Below are 25,634 nucleotides of genomic sequence, written 5' to 3'. Positions count from 1 at the left end.
CATGGTACATTGGCGACAATGTACAACTTAAGTGTGTGTGGGGGGGGAGTTTCATAGTGCACATATCTTTTATATTAGTTTGATTGTTATACATGCTTACATAGTAGAGTGAATGGGCTAAGGGATGACCTTCCGCTGGGGCTTAGTTACGAGTGCAATAGAGTGAAGCGTTGAAGTAATTTTAGCATTTAGGGCTTAATTGTATCTAGGGACCTTCCGACTGGGCCAAATGATTAGGTCTACATATAGGAAGAGGATTTATCACATGGAATCCCTAGAACTCGTTGCAATTCTACACGAGTTCGAGGTTAAGAGATTGTTCAATTTCTCCTCCGGGACATGTATATGGTTAGGCATGGTTGACCTTAGATTTGGGACCATGTATTAAAATATCTCCACGACTTATTAATGGATTAGTTAGGAAGTATAATAGAAGGTTTTTGCACTTGAAATGATTGTCCTAGGCGGATCAATATCCGAGTACCCCATTTATATCGATTGCCTTACCTCTCCTTTACTTGTGCTCTCTCTCTTGTCTCTTTTACTTTTGTTTGCATTACATCTTACCACACAAATCACTATTTATATTTCGCTTAGTTAAGAAACAACTTAACTATTTTTACTCCCTATCCATTGTGGATATGATACCCACTCACCTGGGATTTATTACTTCGACAAACCCATGCACTTGTGGGACATACGCAAGGGCGTTATTAGTCTCCTAACTGATGCTTAATGAGTCATGGAAATCCTAAAATACACGGTCCCAAACCTAAGGTAAACCACAACTAACCCTATACAATACCTCGGTAGAGAAATCGCTCAGTCTCAACAATTCACATTGTGCAAAGTTGCTTAAAGCTCTAGGGACTCCAAGTGATAAACCGTATTCCCTAACATAGATCTAACCCTTTGGTCTAGGCGAAAGACCCCTAGTCATAATTAAGCCCCAGAATTAAGGATTACTTCAACGCTTCACTCTGTTGCTTGTGCAACTAAGCCCCAGTGGAGTTTCTTTCTTAGCACTTCACTCTATTGTGACTGCAAAAAACTCTTGGAACACAGAGGTAGGATAAATCACACCGAAGGGGAAAGTGGACGTTCCGCTACCTCTTGACTCACTTTCTCAACCCTCTCCAATCTTGCTTTTGTCTAATCCTCATGGTGTGTCACTCACTCACAAAGATTACAAATGTAGGCTCTCATCCCTAGTGTCACTCTAAGGGAAAACTCATTCAACAAACATTCAAGATTGGAACTCAATTAAAGATATCAATTAAAGAATCATAATAGAATGGTCAAAGAAACAATATCATCCTAGAGTTTACAAGTCCAAGTACCCACTAGGGGTTTAGCTCTCCATGGAGCAAGATATAATCAATAATAAAATCAAAAGTAAGAACATGCAATCCATAAGTAAAACCCCCTTGCTATTTGTGTCAATGGTCTTATGGAGTGGCCGCGTCTTCTCCAAAGGTTCTCTCGTCAAGCCTAGGGCACACCTCACCGAATCGATGACGATGAAAGCTCCCCAATAACTCTCTTCCAAGGGAACGCAGTGTTGAAAGCCATAGAACCACTCCAAAAGCTTTTCCAAAGCCCTCTACACCCTAGCTACAAGCGCCTGCAAAGATGGTGAAAAGATGGGTAAAAGATGGGAAAAAAGATTTTCCAAACGGGCTGAAATCATGACTTACATGGGATGGAATCGGGCATCCACACGGGCGTGTGGAATTTCCGCACGCCCATGTGAATCTACAGGAATTAATTTTCCAGCAGCCTGTAAACAGTAACTATTATAATACTTTGCTAAAGTGATTTGCTATAGTACCCTCCTACGGTAGTCCGTCAAAATACTCCCGAATCTGCACACATCCATACAGTAGATCACATTGCATCGTCAATAAAATCACATTTGATGACAATCTTGCTAGCATTGCACAAGTCAGAACACATGACTGTGATTGCCTTTGTGCCCCTCCAATTTGCATGTTCACTCGAGCACAACGTAGGTTGGCACACACTCATATGTCTTTGAGCACAACTTTTGTCTTCACGTTTGTTCACTCCAAGATTTCCTCAACATCATGCATTCACGATATACATTGGCTTCTTTCTCCCATACTTGTCTCCACAACTCTACATGCACAAAAGTATCACAAATACAGATGTATTAGCGATAAAATCTGAGAAAAGTAATGCTCATCGTAAGAAAAGAATACTTCGTATTACTAATAGGCAAGCACTTATTAAACTAACCCAAGCTTAAGCTTTTGGTTGTCCTCAAGCAAAAATAAAACATTGAAGCATAGAAGAAGGAAATATTGAAAGTGCTTGTCCTTATGTTCACCAAAAGTATGCAAAAGAAGCATTCTACAAGTATGGAAAATTTCGAAACTAAATATGAAAATTCATTGCTCTGGCTAAAAACTCAAATAAAAAGGACAACAAACCCGGAATCGTGTAAGTGTGTGTAAACTCACTCAAGTCAACCCAACGTATACTCCTCAAAGTTGTAAGAGACTTATTTATTTACAAAACAAAACAAAGAGACGGTAGTAGTTTCACACATCCTCTAATGTAGCACTTTCCGAAGTAGCTGTTAAGGTGGCTTTCACACTTTCGAGGTGGTAACGCTTTCTACCAGGGTAGTAGCTTTCACTCATCCCATGAGATAGCTCTTTCTCTTATTAGGGCATAACTAGTATCCGACTTATGATAGTAGCTTCATATTCCATAGGCGGTAGCTCTTTCCACCCCAAATGCACAACTAAAACAAGTATATATTTTCCTTTTACTTTTTATTCAATTATTTTTTTCAGCAAAAATTAACACAAGATACAAAGCTAACTTTTCCCTTTAACATCAAACATGAGTTTCCAAAAAGGTTTAATGAGCGAGTAGTGCAACAAGTATCAATCGGGTAAAAATTCCTATAAGTTCAAGTAAAACTAGAGCATGAGAACATTCAATGTTAAAAATTCTCCTAACTTAAGAATACAACCATTACAACTAAGGTGAACCATCATTGGCTATGTGAGCATTTTCAGTCAAAACTTATATAAAGAACATGCAAGCACAATAAATAGTATAACAATCAAAAGCATATGTGAAGGTGGGAAATTGAAACAATACTCCCCTGAACTTCTAATGGTACATTTGATGGAGCTATACTACTTTTTTGCGTGGGTGGGTACCGCAAGTGCACGGGTTTGCCAAAGTAATAATTCCACGGTGAGTGGGTAGTTAAATCCACAGAGAATAGTGATTAGAAACACAAAGATAGCTATTTAACTAGAACGGAAATGAATTAATAGTGATGTGAATAAGAATCAATGCAAATAGAAATGAAAAAAGAAGAAGGAGGCGAAAATAAAAGATAGGAGAGGCAATTGACAATAAATAGGGCACTCGGATATTGCTCACCCTAGGACTGCTGCTTCAAGTGCAAGACCAATAATTATGTCTCGTAACTGATGTCTAATCAGTCATGGAAATCCTTAAACACACGGTGCCAAAACTTTAGGTCAACTATGACTAACCCTACACTATGACCCGGCGGAGAAATCACTCAGTCTAACACCTCACACCGTGCTATGTTGCTAAAATATCTAGGGATTCCAAGTGATAAAACCTATTGCCTAAAATAGATCTGACCCTTTGGTCCAGGCGAAAGACCCCTAGTCACAATTAAGCCCCAGATACTAAGGATTACTTAAATGATTCACTCTATTACTTGCGCAACTAAGCCCTAGCAGAATTCATCTCTTAGTACTTCACTCTAGTGTGACTGCAAAGAACTCTTGAAATATGGAGGTAGGATAAATCGCACCGGAGGGGAAAGGGGACGCTCCGCTACCTCTCGACTCACCCTCTCAACCCTCTCTAATCTAGCATTGTCTAACCCTCATGGTGTGTCACTCATCCACAAGGATTACCAAAATGGATTCTCAACCCTAGTGTCACTCTAAGAGAAAATCAACTCAACAAGCATTCAAGGTTGGAACTCAATAAAACATCAATTAAAGAAAGTATAATAAAAGGTCAAAGAAACAACATCATCCTAGGGTTTACAAGTCCAAGTACCCAGTAATGGTTTAGCTCTCCATGGATCAAAATACAATCAATAATGAAATCAAAAGTAAAAATACGCAAACCATGAATATGCAACCCTCTTGGTGTTTGTATCGATGGTCTTGTGGAGTAGCCGCGTCTTCTCTAAAGGTCCCCTCGTCAAGCCTAGGGCACACCTCATTGAATCGGTGCTGACGAAAGCTCTACCAATAACTCCCTTTCGAAGGAAAGATGGCTTTGAAGGCCGTAAACTTCTCCAAAAGGGTAGCCAAAGCCTCTCTAAACCCTAGCCGTGGGCACCTCCAAAGGTGGAGAAAAGATAGCCAAAAGATGGAAAAACGAATCCTGAAATTGGGCTCAAATCGTGACTTAAATAGGGCTAAAATCGGGCATACACATGGGTGTGTGTAATTTCCAAACATCTATGTGAATCTCTAGGAAATCGATTTTCAATGGCTTGTGAACAGTATATTGCTACAGTAATTTTTTACAGTGCTCCGCCAAAATACTACCAAATCCACACTTTTCATTGAGGCAACATAAATGAGCAAACACCCATGCTGTAGATTGTGTTGCATCTTCAAATAAAAGCACATTTGACGACATCTTGCTAGCTTTGCATAAGTCATAACACATGAGTGTGACTGCCTTTGTGCCCCTCCAATTTGCATATTTCGTTTAACACAACAGAGGTTGTCACACACTTACATGTCTTTCGACACAACTTGTGTCTTCACTTTTGTTCACTCTAAGATTCCATCAACCAAAGTGCAGACACAATCTACTTTGGCTTCTATCTTCTATACTTGTCTCCACAACCCTACATGCACAAAAAAAAAAAACAAATACACATGTATTAGCGATAAAATCTGAGAAAAGTAATGCTCATCGTAAGAAAAGAATACTTCGTATTACTAATAGGCAAGCACTTATTAAACTAACCCAAGCTTAAGGTTTTGGTTGTCCTCAAGCAAAAATAATACATTGAAGCATAGAAGAAGGAAATATTGAAAGTGCTTGGCCTTAGGTTCACCAAAGCATGCAAGGGAAGCATTCTACAAGTAAGGAAAATTTCAACACTAAATACAAAAAATCAATGCCCTAGCTAAAAACTCAAAAAAAGACAACAAACCCGAAATTGTGTAAGTGTGTGTATACTCACTCAAGTCAGCCTAATGTATACTCATCAAAGTTCTAAGAATAAGAGACTTATTTATAAACAAAACAAACTAAAGAGACGGTAGTAGCTTCACACATCCTCTAAGGTAGCCCTTTCCAAAGCGGCCGCTAAGGAGGCTTTCACACTTTCGAGGTGGTAGCTCTTTCTACCGGGCTAGTAGCTTTCTCTCATCCCATGGGATAACACTTTTTCTCATTAGGATAAAACTAGTATCCGACTTATGAGAGTAGTTTCATACTTCATAGGTGGTAGCTCTTTCCACCCCAAATGCACAACCAAAATAAACAATTTTCTTTCTTTTTTTTTAAAATTCAATTAATACAACAAAGACCAAGTAAACTAGTCCCTTAAACATCGAACTTGAGTTTCCACAAGGTTTTATGGGCGAGTAGTGCAACAAGTGTCAATCGTTCAAAAATTCCTAAAAATTCAACTAAAAACTAGAGCATGAGAACATTCAACGTTAAAAATTCTTCTACCTTAAGACTACAACCACTAAAACTAAAGTGAACCGTCATTAGCTACGTGAGCATGTAATTTCAGTCAAAACTTTTGTAATGTACATGTGTAATGTGAACTCCCCCGCACACTTAAGATGTACATTACCATCAATGTACTCATGCAAGCATAATAAAAAGTATAACATTCAAGACCAAATGTGAAAGTGGGCCATTGAAACAATACTCCCCTGAACTCTTAATGGTACATTTGATGGAGCTATATTGCTTGAGAGTTGAGTTCCAATGGGTTGTGGAGCACACATGGCCATGTGAAAATCACATTGACAGTGTCTATGACTAGTCCTTAATTTCCATACTCACAAGACCATCTGCATGCAGACACAAGGGGGATTCAGTAAATAACTAAAATAAAATACAAAAAATTAAATAAAATACAAAAACATAAAGAACTAAAAGAAAGATGCGTCAAGCGTCGATGTCCTCCGTGGTCTCTCTTGGTGCTACTGCTAGTGACAATGAAGAACGTGGAACAACTAGTGTTGGTACTCGTGATGGTGGTACTGGGAATGCCTGAGAAGTCTTCTGTCGCATAACAAATGGTGAGGTCGCATCTCGCTCGAGTAACTTCTGTAATATGTCAAGACGTGCCATCACCTCAGTGTGGTTCACGACCTGTGTGGCACAAACCTCAGCCAAATCTGCCAGTAATATCCTTACAGCGATCTCGAGCCTCTCAAATCAATCATGGGCTTGAGTTAGAGAGAATATCTAAACCGGTGGAGGCTCCTGCACTATAGGGGATGTCTCTGTCTGATCCTGCTCTAGCTATGGCTTAAGCGCATGCTGAGAACCCTCTACTACATCACCCTCGGCCTCGACTAGCTCTAGTGTAGTCATGTTCATCACATACACACCATCTTTGTATCATCTAATAGCGTACAGTAGACCCATCCCGATGATGAGTCTAGTAATCTAAAGGCCGGAGAAGAGGACACTGATCCTGATGAAGTAAATATTCTACTAGGATATGTCCTAGATGAAGTGGCACGCTCTGAACCATCAAGTAGAGGTACAACAGGTACTACTGGCTCAGGAAGCCGGTGCTATCACCATGGCCATTTATCGACCTTCTTAGAATGACATGAATGTAGCAATATGTAGGTCAGGAAAGAGACGTGGCCTTAGACACCTTGGGCTCATACCGTCCCTGTCCACATAGCGCTCTGTATGCGCGTTGCGGTGTCAAACTGCCTGGGTAATCTGTAGGAAGCTGCTCATACTCATCAGTGGCAGTGAAGTCCTCATCGTATAACCCGAGTCTGACCAAAAATTGCGTGATGCTCATACTGTGATAATGTCCAAATGCACTGAACTGTATAACATCAATACTGTTAAAACTCCGATAAAACCGGTCAAACTCGAAAGATGCTAACACCTCCAATGTCAACATACGTATAACAGGCTTAAGAATAGACAGTAATCTCCTCTAGCTACCTACTTATAACATCTCGTCGACCTCATCAGCCATATCATCTATGAGTTGAACCTCTCTAAGTGCAATCAAATCTGGAAATCAAGTCCATCCGAATTTGAGCCATGACAGTCGCTCAAACCGAGCTTGGTGCCCGGGTATTGCAAACTCCATCTGTTCCGGCTTAGGTGAGACCTCGTGTGGATGCTTACCAGCTTGGTTCTTTGCCCTGGGGCCATACCTGTAAGTATTGAAAAGAAATCGATAAAATTCATTCAAAATAACAATACTAGAGAAATCCACACGGCCATGTGGAAATTCCACATGCCCGTGTGGATCCATAGAGTGGGAAAGTGATAAGTGCTTGTGTAATATGAATGCGAGGCATTCTTTCCTTATGTTGAGCATTACTTTTCTCAGGTTTTACACTAATATGTGTGTTTTTATTTTACTTTTATGAAGGTAGGGTTGTGAGGCCGAGTATGAAGAAAATAGGCCAATGTGGATCACAATGTACCGATTTTGGAGGAGATCTGCTAAGGTTCAAATGCGAAGACATAGGTTGATGTGAGATGCTAGAATGTGTGCCAACCTCCTCATATTCGAGTTAGCACATCCATTTGGAGGGGCACAAAGGGAGTCACACTCGAGCATTCTGAATTATGCACATAGAACAAGAGTTCCGCCAACGTGTACACCATTGAAGAAGCAAGTGATCCACGACGTGAACGTGTGCCCGTTTGCGTTACCCCGATGAAAGTATGGAATTGGGAAGCTATTCAGGTCGAATACTGTAGCAGAGCATTGTAGCAACATTTGTAGTATGTACTGTAGCAGCACTGTTCACAGCCGACCGAGAAACCAGAGAAACAGAGAATCCATACGGGCGTGTGAAAATTATCCACGCCCGTGTGGAAAATCCGCTTAGGTGCATCGAGCATCCACGCCCGTGGCGTCCCCCAATTCCAGCCCTATTTAAAGCCAATTCAGCACCGATTTTGGTATTCTTTTCTCCATCTTTTCCACAACTTGCGAGAGGGCTTCGGCTAGGGTTTCGAGGGGTATTGGCTAGGTTTTTGGAGATGTTCTACGGCTCCAACATCGCGCGTTATTTGGAAGAAGGTTATTGGGAGAGCTTTCGTTGGCACCGATCCGGCGAGCTGTATCCTAGGCCAGACAAAGGATCCCTTGCGACGAGTAGAGGACTCCCCACAAGACCATCAACACGACTATCGAGGGGGTTCTTTATAGATTCATTGGTTTTACATTCTATTTCTTTGATTGTACTTAGCTCCATGGAGAGCTAAACTCCTAGTGGGTACTCAGGTATTGTGAACCCTAGGATTTATTTGTTTCTTTGAACCTCTTTATTATGCTTTCAATAAATTGATGTTTATTGTGAGTTCTAACCTTGAATGCTTGATTGTATGAACATTTCCCCTAGAGTGACACTAGGGTTGAGAGTTCTTGTTGGTAACCTTGTGAGTGAGTGACACACCACGAGCGTTAGACAAAGCTAGGTTGGAGAGGGTTGAGAGGGTGAGTCGAGAGTTACAGGAGCATCCCCTTCCTCCTCCGGCATGATAGATTCTACCTCCGTTCCTCGAGTTCTTTGCTACCATAATAGAGTGAATGGTCTAAGGGATGAACTTTCGCTGGGGCTTAGTTGCGCTTGCAACGGAGTGAAGCGTTGAGGTGATCTTAGTATCTAGGCCTCAATTGTAGTTAGGGACCTTCCACCTGGACCAAAGGGTTAGGTATATTATAAGGAAGAGATTTATCACTTGGAATCCCTAGAGCTCATTGCATCTCTATGCGAGTGCGAGGTGTTGAGATTGCTCGATTCCTCCTCCGGGACATGTATAGAGTTAGGCATAGTTGACCTTAGATTTGGGACTATGTAATTAAGGATTTCCACGACTCACCATTGCATTGATTAGGAAGCATAATAGAGGGTTCTGGCACTTGAAATAATTATCCTAGGTGGAGCATTATCCGGGTACCGCATCTTTATCGATTGCCTTGCCCCCTTCTTTACTTTTGCTCTCTTTCTTGTTGCTTTTATTGTTGAGAATTGAATCATTATCACACTCCTTATCATTGATTTTTCACATAGCTAAGAATCAAATTAAGTGTTTTTACTCCCTACTCCCTGTGGATTTGACCCCGCTCACTCGGGATTATTACTTCGACAAACCCGTGCACTTGCGGGATATACGCATGGGGACCTTGTCATGTTTTTGGCGCCGTTGCCGGGGAGTAGGCGTTTAGGGATACTTTGCACTTTGTTTTCTTAGCTATTTCACCACATATTCTATTTCACGTCTTCTTATTCTATCATCGTTCTGATTTTCTTTTTCTTTCTTTTTGGTACAGCTCCAGGTTATGACCCGAGGGAATCCATCAATATTGATTGAAGAAGATCTTGAGCTTGAACGTACACTTAGAAGAAAAGGGAAAGAACCTATGGAAGAACAGCATAATTCAGCTGATTTCGAAAGAGAGGAATCTGAAAACATGGCAGGACAGAATGAGCAACAGCGAACACTATCCGATTATGCCAGACCTTCAGTGTTGGGGACACAATCGAGTATTGTTCGTCCTCCGATTATAGCTCAGAACTTCGAGCTAAAGCCGGCATTCATCCATATGCTGCAGCAGTCCGCACAATTCAACGGTTTGGCCGATGAGGATCCAAATAGTCATATAGAGAGCTTTCTCGAGGTGTACGACATGCTGATGATAAATGGGGTTACAGATGATGCCATCAAATTGAGAGCCTTCCCATTTTCCTTGAAGGGGAAAGCGAAGCAGTGGCTACACTCATTACCCCGAGCATCAATCACTACATGGGAAGAGATGGTAGAAGCTTTTCTAGCCCGTTATTTTCCTCCCAGAAAATTAGCAAAGCTTCGAAATGAGATCTCGTCCTTTGTTCAGTTGGAATTGGAGTCTCTATTCGAGACATGGGAAAGATTCAAGGAGCTCCTGAGAAAGTGTCCGCAACACGGATTCCCGGAGTGGATGATTGTTCAAACCTTCTACAATGGTTTAAACCCGAGTACAAGGCAACTCTTGGATGGGCAGCAGGAGGTACCTTAGGTAGCAAAACCCCCGATGAAGCTCATTAATTAATTGAGGAAATGGGGTTAAATAGTTACCAATGGAATGCTAGGGAGAAGAAAAAGGTTGCTGGTATCCATGAAATCAATACAGTGACCTCATTGGCGCCACAAGTAGAGAGTCTGAGTAAGAAGCTAGATCTCATAGCTTCGAATAGAGTTGCGGCCGTAACCAATTGCACCGGTTGTGGTGGAGGACATGCTCCCTCCGATTGCCCAATCTCTTTTGGTGATGTTTCATCAGTAGAAAATGTTGACTTTGTAGGTAATGGCATGAGATCTCAAGGGAACCTATATAGCAATACTTACAATTCATGTTAGAAGAATCATCCCAACTTTTCATGGAGTAACCAAGGACCACAAAAGGCCATGGGGCCACCGGGTTTCCAACAACAACAAGCACCACAAGTGGAAAACAGAATTTCAGGCTTGGAAACCTGAATGACGGAGTTAGAGAAGCATTTGGCTAGATTTGTTCAATCTGCAAATACACGGTTTGAATTAGTCGAGGCTACACTTCGCAACCACACCGCTTCTTTGCACAACCTTGAAAATCAGGTGGGGTAAATTGCGAAGTCTCTTTCCGAAAGGCCACATGGAAGTTTACCAAGCAATACGGAAACCAACCCTAGAGAACATGTGAAGGCGATTACTTTAAGAAGTGGTCGTGAGGTTGAAGGGAGGCTTCCTAGTGAGAAGCCGAAAGAACACGCACCCGAGGTTGTAGGGGTTAAGGAGGGAGCAAAGAAAGAGAAAGAGGTGGCATCACCACCTTTCAAGCCAAGAATCCCTTATCCCTCTTGATTGAAAAATGACCAAGGGGATGAGCAGTATAAGAAGTTCCTGAGTTTATTCAAGCAACTCCACATCAACATTCCTTTTGTAGAGGCATTAGCTCAAATGCTTAAGTTTGTGAAGTTCCTGAAAGACTTGTTAACTAACAAGAGGAAGTTGGAGGAGAGTGCTTCAGTGGTGCTAGATGCTTCATGCTCGGTGGTGCTGCAAAAGAACATGCCGAACAAGAAGAAAGACCCGGGAGGCTTCATCATTCCGTGTAACATCAGCAACTTAGGTGAGGAAATGGCATTGGTGGATTCAGGGGCAAGTATCAATGTCATGCCATGCACTTTTTTTCAAAAGCTAGGCTTGGGAGAGCCTAGGCCTACTCGGATGACTTTACAATTGGCGGACCGAACGGTATGACATCCGAGAGGTATCATTGAAGACGTACTTGTCAAGGTGGACAAGTACATTTTTTTGGTTGACTTTGTAGTGCTAGATGTCGATGAGGATGCGGATGTACCCTTGATACTTGGGAGACCGTTCTTGCGGACCTCTAAAGCATTGATTGACATGGACAGCGGAGAGCTCACACTGAGAGTTGGAGATGACAAACTCACTTACCGCCTTACTGAAGCCATGCGGCATTCTCTCAATTTTGATGACGCTTTGTATTTCCTAGACACTACTGATGAGCTTGTTGATGAATACATGAAGAAATGTTCAACCCGGATCCATATGAAGGTTTATTCGACTGAGGAGGTAACATGTACCCCGGGGATATGGAAGAAGGTGCTCCGGAAAATGAAGAGGGCTAGGAGACGGCACCGGAAATACTCTAAGACTATTGGAGACGCACAAGAACTAAGAAGGTTGGATGAACAATTGTTAGGTGGTCCGAAGCCCGATAGTACACCCTCTACCCTCAAGAGACTTTGCTCATCATTCTTTCAAGTTATGGGTAAGAGGGCAACCTTCATTCATGAACCCCCGTGAGGTAAGCAAGGTACGTCAAGCTTAGTGACGTTAAACAAGCGCTTCTTGAGAGGCAACCCAAGTGTTTATAGTTTTCTTATCTTTTAGTTTAGTTTGTTTGCATGAATAAATTATTAAGTGTTGGTGGATTGTAGGGGTGTTTAGGTTCAACTCATTGGTAGGCCTTAATTTCCTCTTTTCTTCGATTTCTTTGCATCTAACTAATTACCCACTATTGAAATGGATAATACACACCGTCTTCTTGTTAAAATGGTTATGATTTGTATTTAAGATGATCTGAAATTAAGATAGAGAGTATGGCATGGAGATTGGCTACAAGGGCCGTGCTTTTTCCATGCCCCGAGGATGTGCACGGGCGTGTGGAATTTCCGCACGGCCGTATGTTGTTATCTTCCTGCAGTTTGAATGGAACTGATTGATTTTCTTTTTTAATACATGCAGGTATGGCCACCAAATTGAAGAAAGCAGTTGCCAAACGTCCTCGTAAGCTTTCCCATGAGCCGGAAATCATGGAATTCACACTCCCTGCGCATAAAGCTCGGTTTGAGCGGTTAGAGAAGCTTAAGTTTGGTCAAACGCGAATCCCAGATGTTGGGTTACTTATAAAGGTGCAACTAGCGGATGACATGGCTGACGAGGTCAAGAAATTATTATTGGTTGGTAATTGGCACAAGTTATTGAATATTAATGATCCCGCTATCCACGCACTCACTTTGGAGGTACTTTCTTCGTTTGAGTTCGACCGCTCTTAAGCTCATTTTGATAGTGTCGGCGCTATTCAGTTCAGAGCCCTTGGGCAACATCATAGTATGAGTGTCACACAGTTTCCCACTAGACTTGGTCTATATGATGAAGAGTATACTGAAACTGAGGAGTATGAGAATCTTCCAACATGTCGGGTCTATCTCCCATTCAGGTGTATACATTACTATGTGGAAAGGGGCGATATGAACCAGGAGTATCTAAGGCCTCATGTTTATCTCGACCCAGTTACAGATATCTTTACACCATCATGAGCAAGTCAGTGAATGGTCGCGGTGATAGCACGGGAGTCATAAACAAGCAAGAGCTTCTGTACTTGTACTCCATGGTTCGGAACGAACCAGTCCATATGGGCCATATTTTAGCGGAGTATCTGAAGCATCAAGGACAATATTCTAGATTGGGTGTCATCTTCTCAGGTCCATATATTACCAGACTCATTGTAGGGATGGGTTTGCGAGACAAAATTAGCGGAACTGAGAAGGCAATAATACCAGCACCCCTTGGGTTAGAGACAATGAGGCTAATAGGGTTAGTCCGTAAATATTCAAATGGTGTTTATGTGCATCTCAGCCCACTCCCGAACCCCAACCAGCACCGATGGAGACCGGGACACCTCCTGTGGCAGAGGAACCACCCCCCGTACGTACATTTCCACCATCTCGAGCCCATGATCATTCTGAGAGGCTCGAGAGTGCTTTACCAGTGATACGGGCAGAGGTGGCTGAGGCTCGAGCAGAAATTGCTGAGATTAGGGCTACGCAGGCCACTCAGTACATAGAGTTCATGGCGAGTTCATGGCGCGTTGTCGTCGCCTCATCATTTGCATTGCGGCTGAGGACTCCTCCGGCCCCTTCAGTTCCTCTAGCACCTCCATCCTCTACCCCGGCACCGGTAGACCCACTATGTGCTTCACCAGCGAGCACAGGGAGCCCCGAGAGCGAGCACCGACACTTGATTTTTCCTTTACTTTCTTGCATTTTATTTTATTTTTCCTGGTTTTAGACTTTTTCACTCAGAAAGGATTTCCCTTCTGAGTTTATTTTCATTTTGCATCATCGAGTTGTATTCATTGCTTTCTCCTTTATATACACTCGATTTATTTTATCTTTATTGAGCTTCACTGAACCCCCTCATGTATGCGTGCAGATGGTCTTGTCTTCTTGGGAATTGAGACTTAGTCATGGGCACGGCGAAGGTACTGAGGTACTTGGCCGTGTAAGCTTCACAACCCGTTGGAACCCTACTCCCAATGAACTAGCTTCATCAAACGTTTCACTAGGAGTCAAGAGAGTATTGTTTTGATTGCTTCTCCCATATTTGCTTTTGAATGATTTATATTTTGAGTGAGCTTGAATGTGTACATTGGGGACAATGTACAACTTAAGTGTGGGGCGAAGTTTCATAGTGCACACATCTTTTCTATTGTTCTTGATTGATATATGCTCACATAGCCAATGGCGGTTCACCTTAGTTGAAATGATTGTATTCTTGAGTTTAGGAGAATTTCTAACATTGAATGTTTTCATGCTCTAGTTCTTGCTTGAATTTCTAGGAATTTTTTGCCCGATTTATACTTAGTGCACTACTCACTCTTTGAACTCTATTGGAAACTCATGTTCGATGTTAAAGGGACTAGTTAGGTTTATTTTCTTGTGCTAAATTCTTAAAAAAAAATGGAAAATGAAAAGAAAGAACAAAATAGTTTTATTATTTGTACTTGTTGGGTGGAAAGAGCTACCACCTATGTAGTATGAAGCTACTCTCATAAGTCGGCTACTAGCTATGCTGTAATGAGAGAAAAAGCTATCTCATAGGATGAGTGAAAGCTACCACTCTGGTATAAAGAGCTACCACCTCGAAAGTGTGAAAGCCACCTTAGCGGCCGCTTTGGAAAGGGATACCTTAGAGGATGTGTGAAGCTACTGCCCTCCTTGAAATTGTTGTCACTTTTGTAGATAAATAAGTCCCTTGTACTTAGAACTTTGAGGAGTATACCTTGGGTTGTTTTTGAGTGAGTTCACACACAATTTCGGGTTTTGTTTTCTTTTTGATTCAAGTTTTTAGCTAGAGCATTGATTTTTCGTATTTAGTGTTGGAATTTCCCTTACTTATAGAATGCTCTCTTTGTATACTTTGGTGAACCTAAGGCCAAGCACTTCCAATATCTTCTTCATTGATGCACATAACATTTTTAATTTTTGCTTGAGGACAAGCAAAAGCTAAAGTATGGGGGAGTTTGATAAGTGCTTCTGTGATATGAATGCGAAGCATTCTTTCCTTGTGTTGATAATTACTTTTATTAGGTTTTTACACTAATATGTGTGTTTTTATGTTATTTTTATGCAGGTAGGGTTGTGAGGCCGAGTATGAAGGAAATAGGCCAATGTGGATCACAATGCACCGATTTTGGAGGAGATCTGGCTAAGGTTCAAACGCGAAGACATAGGTCGATGTGAGATGCTAGAATGTGTGCCAACCTCCTCGTATTCGAGTTGGCACATCCATTTGGAGGGGCACAGAGGGAGTCACACTCGAGCATTCTGACTTATGCACATAGAACAAGAGTTCCACCAATGTGTACACCATTGAAGAAGCAAGTGATCCACGACGTGAATGTGTGCCCGTTTGCATTACCCCGATGAAAGTATGGAATTGGGAAGCTATTCAGGTCGAATACTGTAGCAGAGCATTGTAGCAACATTGTAGTATGTACTATAGTAGCACTGTTCATAGCCGACCGAGAAACCAGAGAAACAGGAATCCACACGGGCGTGTGGAAATTATCCACGCCCGTGTGGAAATTCCGCACGGGCACGTGGAGCATCCACGCCCGTGGAGTCGCTCGATTCCAGCGCTATTTAAAGCCGATTTCGCCCCGATTTTGGTATTCTTTTCTCCATCTTTTCCCCAACTTCCGAGAGGGCTTCGGCTAGGGTTTCAAGGGGCATTGGCTATGTTTTTAGAGAGGTTCTACGGCTTTGACATCGCACGTCATTTGGAAGAAGGTTATTGGGAGAACTTTCGTCGGCACTAATCCGGCGAGGTGTATCCTAGGCCGGACAAAGGATCCCTTGCGACGAGTAGAGGACTCTCCACAAGACCATCAACACGACTATCGAGGGGGTTTCTTTATGGATTCATTGCTTTTACATTCTATTTCTTTGATTGTACTTAGCTTCATGGAGAACTAAACTCCTAGTAGGTACTCGGGTATTGTGAACCCTAGGATTTATTTGTTTCTTTGAACCTCTTTATTATGCTTTCAATAAATTGATGTTTATTGTGAGTTCCAACCTTGAATGCTTGATTGTATGAACATTTCCCCTAGAGTGACACTAGGGTTGAGAGTTCTTGTTGGTAACCTTGTGAGTGAGTGACACACCACGAGCGTTAGACAAAGCTAGGTTGGAGAGGGTTGAGAGAGTGAGTCGAGAGGTACAGGAGCGTCCCTTTTCCCCTTCAGCGTGATAGATTCTACCTCCGTTCCTCGAGTTCTTTGCGGCCATAATAGAGTGAATAGTCTAAGGGATGAACTTTCGCTGGGGCTTAGTTGCGCGTGCAACGGAGTGAAGCGTTGAGGTGATCTTAGTATTTAGGGCTCAATTGTGGTTAGAGACATTCCACCTGGACCAAAGGGTTAGGTCTATTATAAGGAAGAGATTTATCACTTGGAATCCCTAGAGCTCATTGCAACTCTATGCGAGTGCAAGGTGTTGAGATTGTTCGATTTCTCCTCCGGGACATGTATAGAGTTAGGCATAGTTTAACTTAGATTTGGGACTATGTAATTAAGGATTTCCACGACTCACCATTGCACTGATTAGGAAGCATAATACAGGGTTCTTGCACTTGAAACAATTATCCTAGGTGGAGCATTATCTGGGTACCCCATCTTTATCGATTGCCTTACCCCCTTTTTTACTTTTGCTCTCTTTCTTGTTGCTTTTATTGTTGAGAAATGAATCATTATCACGCTCCTTATCATTGATTTTTCACATAGCTAAGAATCAAATTAAGTGTTTTTACTCCCTACTCCCTGTGGATTTGACCCCGCTCACCCGGGATTATTACTTCGACAAACCCGTGTACTTGCGGGATATACGCAAGGGGACCTTGTCAGAAAGCCGCAAAGCCACTACGCAATACACTAAAAAATACATCATAAATTCATTCTAAAGTTCTCCTAAAGCAAGAATCGATCATTTAAACATCAAAACAAAGCACATTCACCAGATTTAATAGAATAAAATCAAGTATGGTGAACAATAGAGAGAATGAGGATTTACCGGAAAGATGAATATGAAAACCTTGAAATCGGCCAGAAAACTCGAATAAAATCTCTCTAAATCAATGGTGCGAAGTCTGGAGAATATGAGGATGTGTTCTCAAAGTGTTTGGGAGTGTGAAAATGAAAAGGCAAACAAGATTTACAAAGAGAAATTATTGCCTTTTTAATTCTGTACATCCACACAGACATGTGGAAATTACCCACGCCCGTGTGACTCCACAAGAAAGCCTCACAGAAGCAGACACACACCCTTGTGTGCTCTCAGGATGGCATTCTTTGGCTCTGAATGCAACCACACGGGCGTGTGCAAATTCCTTAAGCCCGAGTGCCCGACCCACAAGAGCACCAACACACGCCTGTGGCTCCTCCATCCACACGAGAATTTCTCTAAGTGTTTCACATGCCGGTGTGGAAATTCCACATGACCGTGGATCTTTACATGGGCCACTCACAGGGGCACTCACACACCCATGTGTCTTCTCGGGATGGAAGAGAACTTTCTATATGAAATCACACGGGTGTGTGGATATTATCCTCGCTCGCGTGTAGATCGCAAGGTCAGACACAGGGCAAACACACGCCCTTGTGTTTTCTCGCGATAGAGCTCTGAATTTCTGCAGAGAAACACATGCCCGTCAGAAATTTGGCACGGACATGTGACAATCAGAAGGTCGTTCATAGGGGAAGATACACACCCCTGTATCGTCTCTCGATGACCTCTAAATGAAAACACACGCCATGTGGAATTTTCATACGTCCGTGTGTCTTCTCTGGATAACTTAGAAAACTTTATAGCCTTTGTAAAAAATTTCTGAACATTTACATTTATTCAGAGCCTACATAAACTATGCAAAACTATCCAGAGAAACATGAAAAACATGCTCAAACGACCAAGAAAACTTCGTCACACACAATTAAGCACATGATAATACAAATAATCCATGAGAAAATCACAACAATAACATGTAAAAGATCAAGGCACCAACACTCAAGCTTTCATTCATGCAAACACTAACTACACCCTAGAAAAACAGGAAAAACATGGCTTGCCTCCCAAGAAGCGCATGTTTAACGTCACTTAGCTTGACTTACTTGACCTTACCTCATAGGGGCTCATAGATAAAGGTTTACCTTTTACCCATAACCTGAAAGTATGATGAACATAGTCTTTTAAAAGTAGAGGGAGAGTTATCAAGTCTGTTACCGCACAAGGGTTCATCACCCTTAGTCCATTCTTGCTCGTCCCCATTAGCCTTGGGGCATTTCTTGTGACATCTCCTTACACGCTTCATCTTCTGGATCATCTTCTTCATGAACCCCGGGGTAGGTTACACCTTGTCTCTAGACTAAGCATCAAGACCTCTTTATTCTCCACTCCTTGATCTAGCACCCCTTCATATGGGTCCGGATTCATCATTTCCTGTACATATTCATCTTTTAGTTCATCGGTAGTGTCAAGAAAGTAAAGAGTATCATCAAAATCTAGAGAATGTATCATGGCTTTGGCAAGGCGATATCTAAGATTGTCATCCCCAACTCGTAAAGTCAACTCCTAGTCGTCCATGTTATTGAGAGCCTTGGAAGTATGCAAGAACAACCTCCCAAGTATCAGCGGTACATCCTCATCCTCATCAACATCCAACACTACAAAGTCCACAGGAAATATGTACTTATCAATCTTCACAAGTTCATCTTCGATAATGCCCCTCAGATGTCTGACCATTCGGTCCGCCAATTGTAATGCCATTCAAATGGCCCTAGGCTCTCCCAAGCTTAGCTTTTGGAAGAATGTATAAGCCACGATGTTAATACTAGCCCCTGAGTCTGCCAATGCCTTTTCTTCACCCAAATTACCAATGTTGCATGGAATGATAAAGCTTCTGGGCTCCTTCTTCTTGTTCGGCATATTCTTTTGCAATACTACCGAACAAGTTGCATCTATGATTACAGATGCACTCTTCTTGAATTTCCTCTTATTGGTCAAGAGGTCCTTGAGGAACTTTGCATACCGAGGAATTTGAGAAAATGCCTCCACAAATGGGATGTTAATTTGCAACTTCTTGAGTAACCCCAAGAACTTCTTGTATTGCTCATGATTATGGTCGTTCTTCATCCTTGAAGGATAAAGGATTCTTGGCTTGTAAAGTGGGGGTGCCATCTCTTTTCCTTTTGTTCTTTCCTCAACCTCCATAACCTCAGGTGCTTCAACAACGCTCTTCAATCTGTTGCTTCAATGCTTCACTCTATTGCTTGCGCAACTAAGCCCCAGCGGAGTTCATCTCGTAGCACTTCATTCTAATGTGACCTCAAAGAACTCTTCGAATATGGAGGTAGGATAAATCGTACCGGAGGGGAAAGGGGACGTTCCACTACCTTTCGACTCACCCTCTCAACCCTCTCCAATCTAGTATTGTCTAACCCTCATGGTGTGTCACTCATTAACAAGGATTACTAAAATTGATTCTCAACCCTAGTGTCACTCTAAGGGAAAATCAACTCAACAAGAATTCAAGATTAGATCTCAATTAAAACATCAATTAAAGAATGCATAATAAAAGTTCAAAGAAACAACATCATCCTAGGGTTTACAAGTCCAAGTACCCACTAAGGGTTTAGCTCTCCATGGAGCAAAATACAATCAATAATAAAATCAAAAGTAAAAATATGCAATCGATAAATAAAACCCCCTTGGTGTTCGTATCGATGGTCTTGTGGAGTTGCCGCATCTTCTCCAAAGGTCCCTTTATCAAGCCAAGGGCACACCTCGCCGGACCGGTGCCGACGAAAGCTCCCCCAATAAGTCTCTTCTAAAGGAAACATGGTGTCGAAGGCCATAAACCTATCCAAAAGCCTAGACAAAGCCTCTCCAAATCCTAGCCGCAGGCGCCTCGAAAGATGGAGAAAATATAGCCAAAAGATAGAAAAAGGAATTTTGAAATCGGGCTAAAATCGTGACTTAAATACAGCTAAAATAGGGCAAACACACGGGACTGTGAAATTTCCACTAGGAAATTGATTTTCAGCGGCTTGTGAGCAGTAACTACTACAGTAAATTGCTACAGTACTTACTACAATGCCCTGCCAAAATACTCCCGAATCCACACTTTTCATCGAGACAACATAAACGGGCACATGTCCATCCTGTAGATTACATTGCATCTTCAAATAAAAGCACATTTGATGACATCTTGCTAGCTTTGCATAAGTCAGAACACATGAGTGTAACTGCCTTTGTGCCCCTCCAATTTTCATATTTCCTTGAACACAATGGAGGTTGGCACACACTCACATGTCTTTGATCACAACTTGTGTCTTCACTTTTGTTCACTCCAAATTACATCAACTAAACTACAGACGCAATCTACTTTATCTTCTTTCTTCTATACTTGACTGTTGATAAGTGCTTGGGTAGACATATTTTTATATATGTTTTACATGCATTGAGCATCATTTTTACTGTGGTTTATGTCTCATATTGTGTATTTGGTGTTCTTTTATGCATATAGGTTGTGAATGCCTTGAAGAGTAAAAAGGAAGCAAAGATAGCCTATAAAGACACAATGTTGGGAGTTCTTGTTTAATTCAAGGACCAAGACACGAGAGGAGTTCATAAACGTTGAGATGTATGCCGACTTCCAAGAAGATTCAAGTCAATTCACTAGTTGGAACGGCACAAAGGCAGCCACATCTTCATGTTGCTTCTCTTTGTGAAGATTGCAAGACCTCTCAAAGATACGTCGATGAAGAAAAGTTTTATAGCCTAGCACATGGACATGTGCCCGGACATGTGGCCTCAAGAGAAGAGTATTTCGATCGCGTTTTGTGAAAAGTATTGTAGCAATTTTATTGTAGCAGTGTTGTATCAAGTTACTGTTCACGCGCCCGCGCGGAAATTCCTGCAGCCCACGCGGCCGCGTGGAAAATCCACACGGGCGCTTGAGGGCATGTGACAGGCGCGATTTTGGGCTTTAAATAGGCCGTTTGCCCTATTTTGGAGGGACTTTTGGCGAGTGTTTTCGTGAGCACTTTGAAGGCAAGGCGGCTAGGGTTTTGAGGAGGTCTTTGGCAATATTGAAGCGCCCATCACCAACTTTGATCGATCTTCTCTCCGCTATAGCAAAGAGGGAACCTTCGCGACCTAGCTCGGAGAAGGATTCTTCAAAACGTTGGGCGACCCATTAAGGCCATCATCACGAATTTAAGGGGGTTTTACTTCATGGCTTTCATTGCTTTTCATTGTAATAATCATTGTTTTGTAAATTGCTCCATGGAGGGCTAAACCTTAGTAGGTATTTGGGCATGTGAACCCTAGGATTTATGTTTTTGTAATGATTTGCTTTATGTTTCTATTAATTCGAGTTGATTTGAGTTTTAACCTTGCATTCCCATTGCTTGCTTCTTTAATTAATCCTTGAGGTTGATTGGATTTGCATGATTTGTTACATTGATGTGAGAGAGGTCTCCATTAGAGTTAGAACGTCAAGGTTAAAGAGGGTTGAGAGGGTGAGTCATGAGATAGTGGAGTGTCCCCTCTCCCTTCCGATCGAGTGTTTCCTATCTCCGTATTCCCTAAACTCTATGCAACCATATTTGGTGTGAGGCGTGAGATTGAGAGATTTCTCCGCCGGGACCTTGTAGGGGGTTAGAGATCCTTCGCCGGGAATTAGGGTTGGATCTATCCTTAGGAATCGGTTTCACTCTTAGGTGTCCCTAGAGCGTATTGCGGTCATATGGGGTGTGAGGTGTTGAGACTGAGTGATTTCTCCACCAGGACCTTGTAGGGGACTAGTACCGGTTGCTTGGAGGCAAGGACCGGTTGTTCTTGGATTATCTCGACTCATTAGACTCAGTTTAGAAGCATTTAGCGAATCGTGAGCTTCATGTTAGATCCTAGGGGGAGCATTCCCCGGATACCTCATCTTTATTGATTGAGATCTCCTTTACTCGTTTTCTTGCTCGCTTGCTTGCTTATTAATTCTCTTGCAATTAGTTCATTTCATCATATCCATTGATTTCGACTAGATAATTAAGAATTGGTTAATACTAATTCTTCTGTTCCCTGTGGATTCGACTACCCACTCACCGGGGTAATTATTACTTCGACACCCGTGCACTTGTCGTATATACACGCATATTCGGACGTGTCAACTGTGCAACCCTGTATGCGCAAAAGAAAACAAACACACATATATTAGCGATAAAATCTGAGAAAAGTAATAATCATCGTAAGAAAAGAATACTTAGTATTACTAATAGACAAGCACTTATCAAACTATCCCACACTTAAGCTTTTGCTTGTCCTCAAGCAAAAATAAAACAATAAATCATAGGAGAAGGAAATGTTGAAAGTGCTTGGCCTTAGGTCCACCAAAGCATGCAAGGGAAGCATTCTACAAATAAAGGGAATTTCAACACTAACTATGAAAAATCAATGCTATAGCTAAAAACTCGAATAAAAAAAGGACAACAACCCCGAAATTGTGTAAGTGTGTGTATACACACTCAAGTTGACCTAATGTATACTCGTCAAAGTTTTAAGCATAAGAGACTTATTTATAAACAAAACAAAGCAAAGAGACGGTAGTAGCTTCACACATCCTCTAATGTAGCCCTTTCCGAAGCCACTGCTATGGTGGCTTTCACACTTTCGAAGTGGTAGCTCTATCTACCGGGGTTGTAGCTTTCACTTATTCCATGAGATAGCTCTTTCTCTTATTAGGACATGACTAGTATCCGATTTATGAGAGTAGCTTCATGCTTCATAGGTGGTAGCTTTTTCAACCCCAAATGCACAACCAAAATAAACAATTTTCTTTCTGTTTTTTTAAAACAAAATTAACACAACAAAGAGCAACTGAACTAGTCCCTTAAACATTGAACTTGAGTTTCCACAAGGTTTCATCAGTGAGTAGTGCAACAAGCGTCAATCGTTAATAAATTCCTAAAAATTCAAGTAAAAACTAGAGCATGAGAACATTCAATGTTAAAAATTCTCCTAACTTAAGAATAAAACCACTATAACTAAAGTGAACTACCGTTGCCTACGTTAGCATGTAATTTCAGTCAAAACTTGTGTAATGTACATGTGTAATATGAACTCTCCCCCACACCCCCACACTGAAAATGTACATTACCATCAATGTACGCGTGCAAGCATAATAAAAAGTATAACATTCAAGACCAAATGTGAAGGTGGGCAATTGAAACAATACTCCCCTGAACTCTTAATGGTATGTTTGATGGAGCTATATTCCTTGAGGGTTGAGTTCCAATGGGTTGTAGAGCACACACGGCCATGTGAAAATCACATTGACCATGTCTATGACTAGTCCTTAATTTTCATACTCACAAGACCATCTACACATAGACACAAGGGGGATTTAATATAGTTCAACAAAAACAAAATAAAACTCGAGTATATAAAGATAAAACATTGAAATACAACTCAAGACAACAAAATGAAGATAAACTTAGAAGGAATATCCTTTTCTGAGTAGTACAAGTACAAAATAAAATACGGAAAATAAAATAATTTATCAAAACATAAAGAACTAAAAAAAGACGCATCAACTCGTGCTGCCATTGGTGATGGTGGTACTAAGAATGCCTAAGGAGTCGTCAATTGCATAACAAATGGTAAAGTCACGTCTCGCTCGAGTAACTACTATAATATGTCGAGACACGCCATAACCCCGGTGTGGTACGCGACCTGTATGGTGCGAACCTCAACCAAATCTGTGTGTAATATACCTACAGTGATCTCGAGCCTCTAAAATTGATCATGGGCTCGAGTCGCATAGAATATCCGAACTGGTGGAGGCTCCTGCGCTATAAGGGATGCCTTTGTCTTATCATGCTCTGGCTGTAACTCAAGCATAGGTGGAGAACCCTTTGCTGCATCATCCTCGGCCTTGACTAGCTCTGGTAAGGGCATGTTCATCACATATACGATATGCACCTACCATATAAGCATGAAAACGAAACAAGAATCACCAGTTTCACCGAAATAAATCAAGTCTTGCAAAAGGAAAGAAGAAAAGGGCTTACAGACGAAGTGAAGATGAAAAACCTTTAATACAGCCGGCAAACAAGCCTATAACTCTATATATAGATGATGAGAAGTCGAGAAAGTCAAGAAGGGCATTGTTTAAGTGTTTGGGAGTTAAAAAACAAAGGGACACGAGTGTTTTATAAAGAAAAAGTCACTGTTGTTCATTGCCTGCACATCGACAACGACGTGTGGAAATTACCCACGCCCATGTGACTCCACAGGGAAGCTTCACAAGGGTAGACACACGCCCCTGTGTGCTCTCGGGATAGCCTGTGACTCTCTCTGAATGCATCCACACGGGTGTGTGGAAATTCCCCAACTCGGATTATAGATGTTACTATATGGATTACCTTCATTTCTCATTCCATTACCCCAGAAATCTACTTGCTCTGCCGAGGATGTACCACCAATGGATATCAGGCAATCAGATAAAGCATGACCTTCCCCACATCCTATCCAACTAGTCATGGCCACCACTCTATTAGAAGTTAGAGTGTCTAACTTCTAGCTCAAACACTCCACTTTGGGTTGCCAATGAAGTAACTGCGTCAATCTCATAAAGTGCAGCTACTTTCTTCCTATCACTTGCATTCAACTGATAACTATTCATAGCCATTTCTTCAATGAGAAATCCGGGCTTCATCCGGGGTCTTGCTCCCTAAGGTACCTCCTACTGCAGCATCAAGTAACTGTCTTGTGCTCGGGTTTAACCCATTATAGAAAGTCTGAATAATCATCTACCGGGGAACCCATGTTGAGGACATTTCCGCAGGAGCTCGTTGAACCTGTCCCATGTCTCACATAGAGACTCCAATTCCATTTGCACAAAAGAAGATATTTCTTTCCTAAGCTTTGCAAATTTTCCGGGAGGGAAATATCAGGCAAGAAAGGCTTCTACCATTTTCCTCCCATGTAGTGATCGATGCTCTAGGTAATGAATGTAGCCATTGCTTCGGTCTCTAACACGTCTGAATATGTGTGTACACCGTAAGTGCACGGGTGTCGAAGTAATAATCCAAGATGAGTGGGTATCGCTCAGGAAAGGGCTACCTTAGAGGTTGTATGAAGCTACTACTTTTTTTTTTTATATAAATAAGTCTCGTTTTAATAAGAACTTTGTAGTTGACACAGTGTTGACATGAATTGAGTTTTTCACACACACACTTTTGGACTTCATTACTTTCATTTTTGATTGGATTGTTTGCTAAAATATTGATTGTTTTATCTAGTGTTTGACTCTCTCCATGATTTTTGAATTTTATTCTTGTACTCTCATGGTGAATCTAAGGCTAAGCACTATTTTTTTCTTTTCATGAGTGCAATGTTTAGTTTTGTTTGAGTACAAGCAAAGGCTTAATTGTGGGGGAGTTTGATAGGTGCTTGAGTAAACATACTTCTCTATAAGTTTCACATGTATTGAGCATCATTTTTACAATGGTTTTATCC

At 41.6% G+C, this 25,634-nt stretch overlaps 2 non-coding genes across 2 annotated transcripts; one reads left to right on the top strand and one right to left on the bottom strand.

The window, feature by feature from the left end:
• Positions 1–10,093: 10,093 nt before the first annotated feature.
• Positions 10,094–10,200, bottom strand: LOC120254548. The gene has a single exon (XR_005534654.1). It is a non-coding gene; the product is annotated as a small nucleolar RNA R71 (small nucleolar RNA).
• A 14,734-nt stretch (positions 10,201–24,934) lies between these two features.
• Positions 24,935–25,041, top strand: LOC120254547. The gene has a single exon (XR_005534653.1). It is a non-coding gene; the product is annotated as a small nucleolar RNA R71 (small nucleolar RNA).
• The last annotated feature ends 593 nt before the right edge of the window (positions 25,042–25,634 follow it).

Source organism: Dioscorea cayenensis, unplaced genomic scaffold (assembly GCF_009730915.1).
Source record: "Dioscorea cayenensis subsp. rotundata cultivar TDr96_F1 unplaced genomic scaffold, TDr96_F1_v2_PseudoChromosome.rev07_lg8_w22 25.fasta BLBR01000483.1, whole genome shotgun sequence".
NCBI lineage: Eukaryota > Viridiplantae > Streptophyta > Magnoliopsida > Dioscoreales > Dioscoreaceae > Dioscorea > Dioscorea cayenensis.
Note: the sequence above shows the minus strand (reverse complement) of the source record. Positions and strands in the feature narration are given on the sequence as shown.